This window comes from Bubalus bubalis, chromosome 7 (genome assembly GCF_019923935.1).
Source record: "Bubalus bubalis isolate 160015118507 breed Murrah chromosome 7, NDDB_SH_1, whole genome shotgun sequence".
Lineage (NCBI taxonomy): Eukaryota > Metazoa > Chordata > Mammalia > Artiodactyla > Bovidae > Bubalus > Bubalus bubalis.
Window position 1 is genome coordinate 94,390,849 of NC_059163.1, and position 9,325 is coordinate 94,400,173.

The 9,325-nt window shown below is 45.2% G+C and overlaps 1 pseudogene; it reads right to left on the reverse strand.

Moving 5' to 3' along the window:
• Positions 1-8,737: 8,737 nt before the first annotated feature.
• Positions 8,738-9,007, reverse strand: LOC123334569 (annotated as a pseudogene).
• Positions 9,008-9,325: the final 318 nt, after the last annotated feature.

Genomic DNA, 9,325 nt, shown 5'->3' on the forward strand with positions numbered 1-9,325 from the left:
CAATTATTAGCTTTATAGCAGCACCAGTCAGGATCATATTTAAATCACCCAGCAAGAGCAGAAAAGTTCAGTGAATTCTGAGAGCAAGGGTGAAGGCAAAAACAGACAATAGTTATCATTTACCATAATATATCAATTTCTCTGTAAGTGGAATGGAGTACCAAGAGGCAAAAGGAAGACTGTAGCTATGGATACTTAGGCCTAGGGCCTTTTTGAACAGTAGCTTCAGGTCTTGTAGTGGCTCACTCCTCCACCTGAAATTTTCATGCTGTCCTGGATCCTCTGGATCCTGTGGAGTCTTGGAGGAAGGAGTGGATTCACAGGGATGGGCTGGAATGTGGGTCTTCAGATTCCTGTAACATATCAGTAGAAACAGGTTTAATCCTGGACAGATGAACCCAGCTGGTGAACCCCTGGGGTTTGACTACCATAGGGGTTGCTCAGCAGGACTTGGGAAGAACCCTTCCATTTTGGGAATAGCTGGTCACCAAGGGACTCATTTTTCAAGGTCTTTTAAAGTACCCACTCTTCAGAGTTTACAACAGAGCTACTGGAACTGGTATCTGGAGAGGGCTGTACTCTGTTGCCATATTCGTATTTTTTTTTATTTCAGTTCTTATTTTTGGCTGTACTGGGTCTTCACTGCTGCATGGGCTTTTCCCTAGTTGCATTGCACAGGCTTCTCATTACAGTGACTTCTCTTGTTGTGGAACAGGGGCTCTAAGGTGCAAGAGCTTCAGCAGTTGCAGCTCCCAGGCTCTAGAGCACAGGGGTGCATGGGCTTATTTGCTCCATGGCATGTTGGGATCTTCCTAGATCAGGGATTGAAACAGTGTCTCCTGCATTGGCAGGAAGATTTTTTTTTTTTACCACTGAGTCATAAGGGAAGTCCTGTTGCCATATTCTTATTTAGGCTTTGGGATTTAGCTTAGGTTTATGACACCTAGAATACACTGCTTCCCTAGTGGCTCAGATGGTAAAGAATCTACCTGCAAGGCAGACCTGGGTTCCATCCCTGGGTTGGGAAGTCCCCTGGAGAAGGAAATGACTACCCACTCCAGTATTCTTGCCTGAAGAATTCCATGGACAGAGGAGCCTGGCAGGCTACAGTTCATGGAGTCACAAAGAGTTGGGCATGACTGAATGACTAGTGCTAGGTTTATGAGCTTGGTTTTCTGGATCACCTAGCATGTTCAGAGTAAGGAACCATCTTCCATATGTCATTTCGAAAGGGCTTAACTTAGTCATTGTTTTAAGAGCTTCCCTGACCCTTAAAAGGGCTATTGGCAACAGGCAATACCATGCCTCTAGCATATCCTAACAGAGTTTGTACAAGATTTTCTTTAGAGTATGATTAGCCTGGTCCACTTTTCCTGAGGACTGAGGTTTGCAGAATGAATAGCTGCTAAGTCACTTCAGTCGTGTCCGACTCTGTGCGACCCCATAGATGGTAGCCACTGGGCTCCCCTGTCCCTGGGATTCTCCAGGCAAGAACACTGGAGTGGGTTGCCATTTCCTTCTCCAATGCATGAAAGTGAGAAGTGAAAGTGAAGTCGCTCAGTCATGTCCAACTCTAGCGACCCCATGGACTGCAGCCCACCAGGCTCCTCCATCCATGGGATTTTCCACGCAAGAGTACTGGAGTGGGGTGCCATTGCCTTCTCTGCAGAATGAATAGAGGTGGTAGCTAATTCCTAAAGCTGCAAAAATTGTTGAGTTACTTTCACTACAAACAAAGGTGTATTGTTACTCTGAAGATGATGGGGCAACCCAAATCTAGGAATAATTTCCTTTAGGAGCACCTTAGACACTTCAGTCCCTTCTCTTTTCTAGTAGGGAAGGCCTCTATTCATTCAGCAAAGGTATCTATAAAGACTAGTCAGTATTTGAAGCCCTGAAAAGAGGGCACCTGAGTGAAATCTACTTGTCTTCTCTTGGGTAAGTCCCATGTTGCTGGACTTGGTTAACAAGAGGGGGTGGCTTGACAGTGCCTCCTGGATTATGGATGGTATGAAGGGCACAGGCTTGAGTAACTGTCTCCAGGAGCTCTTTGATAATTTTCCATTGGTCAGAAGTATGAGCAATTTCTGATCTATGTGCCACCAACCATCTGTTCCCTTAATTCCCTCTCTGTCTTATGCCCAGTGCTTTTTGGAAGTCAAGTACCATGTATAATGTTAAAAGGGGTTAGGGACGGGATTACAGCCACTTTGTTTATGGGCATCAAAGCTGCTTTCTTTGCTTCTCAATTTGCCCTGTTGTTTCCTCGGGAAATGTGAGAAGTTCCCTTTTGGTGCCTGCAGCAGTGAATGACTGCTACCTGTTTTGGTTTTTGAACCGCTTCTATGAGATATAAGATCTCAACCCCATATTTTATAGGGGAATTTCTTACATTTAGAAGTCTCCCTCTTTCTAGATAGCTGTGTGGGCATGTAAAAAGAGGAAGGGATATTTTTAGTCTGTGTACATATTCACAATATTTCCTCCCCTTAGGATTAAGGCTCAGGTTAGAGCTATCAGTTCAGTCTTTTGGGCTGAGTTTGTTAGGTGGCAAAGGTTTTGCTTCTATGACTCTGAGTGCTTACTGCATATCCTGCCCTCCTGACTCCATCTTTAATGAAACTACTGTCCTCAGTAAACCATTCTTCCTCAGGGATTTCTAGACCCCTGGTCTGTTAGGTCAGACCTATAGGCACAATTAGAACTGGACATGGAACAATAGACTGGTTCCAAATCAGGAAAGGAGTATGTCAAGGCTGTATATTGTCACCCTGCTTATTTAACTTACATGCAGAGTACATCATGAGAAATGCTGGGCTGGATGAAGCACAAGCTGGAATCAAGATTGCCAGGAGAAATATCAATCACCTCAGATACGCAGATGACACCACCCTTATGGCAGAAAGTGAAGAAGAACTAAAGACCCTCTTGATGAAAGTGAAAGAGAAGAGTGAAAACGTTGGCTTAAAACTCAACATTCAGAAAACTAAGATCATGGCATCCGGTCCCATCACTTCATGGCAAATAGAAGGGGAAACAATGGAAAGAGTGAGAGACTTTATTTGGGGGGGGTTCCAAAATCACTGCAGATGGTGATTGCAGCCATGAAATTGAAAGACGCTTGCTCCTTGGAAGAAAAGGTATGACTAACCTAGACAGCATATTAAAAAGCAAAGATATTACTTTGCCAGCAAAGGTGCATCTAGTCAAGGCTATGGTTTTTCCAGTAGTCATGTATGGATGTGAGATTTGGACTATAACGAAAGCTGAGCACCGAATAATTGATGTTTTTGAATTGTGATGTTGGAGAAGACACTTGAGAGTCCCTTGGACTGAAAAGAGATCTAATCAGTCCATTCTAAAGGAGATTTGTCCTGAATGTTCATTTAAAGGACTGATGATGAAGCTGAAACTCCAATACTGTGGCCACCTGATGGGAAGAACTGACTCATTGGAAAAGACCCTGATGCTGGAAAAGATTGAAGGCAGGAGGAGAAGGGGACGACAGAGGATGAGATGGTTGGATGGCATCAGCAACTCGATGGACATGAGTTTGAGTAGGCTCTGGGAGTTGGTGATGGACAGGGAAGCCTGGTGTGCTGCAGTCCATGGGTCACAAAGAGTCAGACATGATTGAGTGACTGAACTGAATGGGCACAGACCTAGTCAAGGGTTTTGAGGCAAGAATGTGTTAGCTATGGCATTTTGGTGGGCATTAATGTAGTTAAGAGTGTGGCAAGTATTTTTTATATATAATTTATTTCTTTTTGGCTGTTCTGGGTCTTTGTTGCTGTACAGGCTTTTTTATAGCTGTGGAGAGCGGGGCTGACTCTTTGTTGTAGTCTACAGACTTCTCATTGCCTACTCTTGTTGCAGAGCACATGCTCTAGGTGCATGGGCTTCAGTAGGTCTGGTGCACGGGCTCAGTAGTTGTGGTTCCCAGGCTCTAGAGCACAAGCTCAATAGTTGGGGCACACAGGTTTAGCTGCTAAATGACATGTGGCATCTTCCCAAACCAGGGATCAAATCTGTGTATCCTGCATTGGCAGGTGGATTCTTTACCGCTGAGCCACCAGGGAAGCCCAAGAGTGTGGCAAGTTTTGAGGTTTAGTTCTGGAGAGTCAAGGAGCAAAGCCGCTTAATAATGCAGCCTCCTGTTAGCCAATGGTGGCCTTTTATCTCTAGCATCCCTTGCACTTGATGAGTACATACAGTTGATGAGGGGTCCGGCCTTCCAGGGGCTGTCCAAAGGTAAGTTTGTTAGTTTCTTCCACTAAGAAAGTGGTGGCAACTAGTGTCCAGAGGCAGCCAGGCCAACAGCAGGCCATGGAGTCTAGCTGCTCGGAAAAGGAACCTATAGGTGAGGAACTCCCCCTAACTTTGGTATAAGGACTTTCACGTCTGTCCCCTGCTTTTCAGCCACGTATAAGATGAATGGCTTTTTCAAGGTGGGAAGACTGTGAACAGGGGCTCATTATTGTTAAAAATCTTTTCCTATTCTCCGTTCCAAAGTAACAGTTCTGTATCTGGGCCTTTAGTGGTTTCATATAGGGGCTTAAACATTAGCCTGAGCTCTGGAATCCAAATTCTACAAAGTCCTGCCATGCTCAAAAATGTATGGAGATGTTGCTTTGTCTTAGAGTGCTTAGGCCTAACATAGCTTGTTTTCTATCTGGAGATAACTGTCTACTTCCAGGGTTTATAATATAATCCCCAATATTTAACCTGTTGCTTTGAGATTTGTGCTTTTGTACAAGAGACTCTGTAACCCCAGGTCTCCAGGAAATTAAGGACTTCCATGGTATTTTGATCCATGGAGGGACTATATATTAATATATCAGCTATATGCTATAGAATAGCATCTTGTTTTAGGTGTATTTCCCTTAGTTCCCTTCCCAGGGCCTGGGTGAACAAGTATGGGCTGTCTGGAAACCTCTGAGGCAATATCATCCAGGTATATTGTTGCATTTGGCCCAAGTCAGGGTTAGTCCAGTCGACAGCAAACAGATATTGTGATGAGAAATGAACTGGGATGAGAAAGAAGGCATTCTTGAGATCTAGTACAGTAAATGATATAGCGTCCTCAGAGATCTGGCTTAATATGTTGTAAGGATTGGCCACAAGGGGATATACAGTGACCATTGCATCATTTACCACTTTAAGGTCTTCTACCACCCTTTGGCTTAACAACTAGCAGAATAGGAGTATTGCAGTCTGGCAGGGCAACAAGAGGCCATGCCTTAAGAATTTATCCATGAGAAGTCGTAAACCCTTCTTCGCTTTCAACTTTATAGGATATTGTCTCCTGCTAGGTTAGGCAGTTTCTGGCCTAAGGCTAATTCTTATAGGATGGGCATTTATGGCCCTTCCAGGGATTTTTTTTTTGTCCCAAACTGAGCGTCAACTGCTTGTAGAATATGGTGGGAATAACACCTTGCTCTTCTGGCTGGTCTGTCTTAGAGTCAAGATAAGGGGCTACTTAGGGCCTCCTACTCATAGTGTGGCCCCGAGGGAGCTCAGAAGGTCTCACCCTCGTAATGGGGTGGGACATTCAAGTACAACTGAAAAGGCATGTGAAATCAACTACTGCTCTTACTGGCAAGTAAGAGACCAGTAAGATAGTGGGTGTGAGGCTTTCCATCAACACCAGTCACAGTACAGTTTTTGGAGGAAAGAGGTCAATGTGAGAAATTAAGACAGTAAGTGATTCCTGTATCAATTAAAAAACAGACTTTCTTACCTGCCCCTGCAAGAACTAGCCAGGGCTCCTCCATGGAGACAGTCATCTCATTGTGGGGAGCCGCCAGAATCCCTGGGCTATCTCAGTCGTCCAGCATGGCCATCTTGAGAGCAGGAGCCCCCGCTTCCCCTTCAGGACTGAAGGCAGCCCCTCTTCCAATGACCTGTTTGTTGGCAGGCTGGGCATGGCCTGGGGAACTCTTTCTGGCAATCTTGGGCCCAGTGGCCAGTTGACTTGCATTTGTAGCATTCCCCCTCATTGGTCTTACCGCTAGCCAGATGGTTAGATGTTTTGCCCCCTCAGATTGTCCTGAGGTAGCAAGGCATGACTGTCAGCAACAGCTATCTGTTGTGTGTTAGCCCTGGCCTGTCTTTTCTCACGTTGGATTCTCTTTTCCTCCTGAGCTTGGTCTCGATTATTAAATACCTCAAAGGCCACATGTAGAAGTTGGGGCATGGGCATTTGTGGGCCAGACTGTGCCCCATATCAGGGGCTGCTACTGCTAGGTCACTTCAGTCATGTCCGACTCTATGCGACCCCATAGACGGCAGCCCACCAGGCTCCCCCGTCCCTGGGATTCTCCAGGCAAGAACACTGGAGTGGGTTGCCTTTTCCTTCTCCAATGCATGAAAGTGAAAAGTGAAAGTGAAGTCACTCAGTCGTGTCTGACTCTTCGCGACCCCATGGACTGCAGCCCACCAGGCTCCTCCATCCATGGGATTTCCCAGGCAAGAGTACTGGAGTGGGGTGCCATTGCCTTCTCTGATATCAAGGGCAGACTGGTTAATAAGGTGTTGTCCCAGAAAGGACTGACCTTCAGAAGTGGAGGGATCTATGTTGATATACATTTCCTAAATGGCTCCACAAGCTGCCTGTGAAAAGGGGCTGGGTTTTCCTTTTCTTCTTGGGTCACTCCTTTAAACTTTTCATAGTGAACTGACTTTTTGATAACACTTTCTCATCCCTTCTAATATGCATTGGCTCATGTGCTTCTTGGCTTCTGTTCCCTCCCAGGAATTATGATTTCAAGGGGGCTCCTGGCTTTGGACTGCATCTCCACCCATAGTAGAATGTCTAGGTTGGTCTCCAACAAGCTGGTCAGCATGCCCCTGGGCTGCTGTCCGGATTCTGTTCTGCCTCAGGGGTACAGTAAGTAGATAAAATGACTTGAACATCCTTCCAAGATAAATCAAAAACTGGAGTGAGGGCATGAAACCCTTCAACAAACTTACTAGGGTCTTCAGAAAATTGGCTCAGTTCCTGTCTGCATTGGGCTAAGTTGGTTAAAGAGAAGGGCATATGTACTCTGATTGTTCCTTCACCGTTTGCCACTGCCTTGAGAGAGCATAAAATTAGGATCCTGAGTGATAAGAACTCCAATTAGAGTTACCCCAGAGGGACTAGAGTCTGTTTCTTGGGATAACAGAGGTTGTGGAGGAACATAGGAAGGTGGTTCAGTTCAGTCACTCAGTCCTGTCCGACTCTTTGTGACCCCATGAATTGTAGCACGCCAGGCCTCCCTGTCCATCACCAACTCCCAGAGTTCACTCAGACTCATGTCCATCGAGTCGGTGATACCATCCAACCATCTCATCCTCTGTCGTCCCCTTCTCCTCCTGCCCCCAATCCCTCCCAGCATCAGGGTCTTTTTCAGTGAGTCAACTCTTCACATGAGGTGGCCAAAGTACTGGAGTTTAAGTTTTAGCATCATTCCTTCCAAAGAAATCCCGGGGCTGATCCCCTTCAGAATGGACAGGTTGGATCTCCTTGCAGTCCAAGGGACTCTCAAGAGTCTTCTCCAACACCACAGTTCAAAAGCATCAATTCTTCAGCGCTCAGCTTTCTTCACAGTCCAACTCTCACATCCATACGTGACCACTGGAAAAAGCATAGCCTTGACTAGACGGACCTTTGTTGGCAAAGTAATGTCTCTGCTTTTGAATATGCTATCTAGGTTGGTCATAACTTTCCTTCCAAGGAGTAAGCGTCTTTTAATTTCATGGCTGCAATCACCATCTGCAGTGATTTTGGAGCCCCCAAAAATAAAGTCTGACACTGTTTCCACTGCTTCCCCATCTACTTCCCATGAAGTGATGGGACCAGATGCCATGATCTTCGTTTTCTGAATGTTGAGCTTTAAGCCAACTTTTTCACTCTCCTCTTTCACTTTCATCAAGAGGCTTTTGAGTTCCTCTTCACTTTCTGCCATAAGGGTGGTGTCATCTGCATATCTGAGGTTATTGATATTTCTCCCAGCAATCTTGATTCCAGCTTGTGCTTCTTCCAGCCTAGGAAGGTGGAGTCTGAGACTAATCAGAGGGATCAGGAGAAGTAGCTGTCTCTGGAGAAGTAAGGGTTCTGTCAGAAGAAGGAAGAGTTGGGTTTTCCCTCCGAGAGACAGGAGAGCTTTGAAGAGAATCATATGCAATGTCAGGAGAGTCTTCTGTTCCTCCAGGTTTTAAATTACATGAGTTGTATCAGGCAGGATTTTGGTAAAGGACCACAAAAGCCTGAATATAGGGACTCTCACTCTACTTTCCCATCCTGCAACAATAAAGATCCAATTGCAGAGTGATATTATACGTTAGAGACCCATTTTTTAGGCCATTTTTCTCCATCCTCCAACTTACACAAAGGCCAGGCACTGCTACAATAGAATTTAAGTTTTTCCTTTTTTATCCCTTCAGTTAAAAAAAAAAAATCCAATTCTTCCCCCCCCACCCCCCAACCAGGCTTATTAAACATAACAAAATTCTGTATACAAGGTGACCTAAACCTGCTGCTTCAAAACATGATACTTTTTTTATCTAGTATTCGATAAGTATTGATAGTATTCAATCCACAGAATGTCAAAAAGCAGTTTACTCTAAAATTAATAGAAAAGTGCCCAGTGCATATTACATGAATGGTCTAATTACTGGAACTCTAATAGTTCTAGAAGATAATTAAGCATGACTGAGTCCCTGTGACAGGATGCTGGAGAACCACTATGAGTCATCAAGAGGCCGTTTTGTGCACGGCCAGTGTGATGCCGTCGTGCTTCTAACGTCCCCATTATCTAATTCTAGACATACCACAGGAATATCAGTGAGGTCTTGAGGTTAGCTTAGCTGCTTGCCAGGCTAAAACAGATATCACCCCATCATGCTCATCTGACAGGGTTCCGAGGCAGCCCAGATTGAGCCATTGTGAATCTGTGCCTAGCACTCCAACAATGGATGGATTCATCGTTGTGTCCTCCAAGTACTGCTCTAAGGTAGCCTCCATCCCACTGTGCATTGCCTTTCTTCATCACTGGTGCCAGGTCAAAAATTCTGATTCTCAAGTATGCACTGTATATAAGTATATACAGTGTTTCTTCTGGCTCAGAGGGGGCTCCTCCTATGTTGAGTAACCTACACCTGAGAACAAGAGAGCACCTCTAGAATGGAATCCAGCATCTCAGAAACATTTACCAGGAAGCTGTAACCTGGATATCAGGGCGTCTCCCAAATTCCCTTTGAATCTGATGGGGTTTCAAGCATCCTCTATTCTTCCAGTGATTTCTGACCAGACATCTCTGGCCCTCCTTTTGACATTGCACAA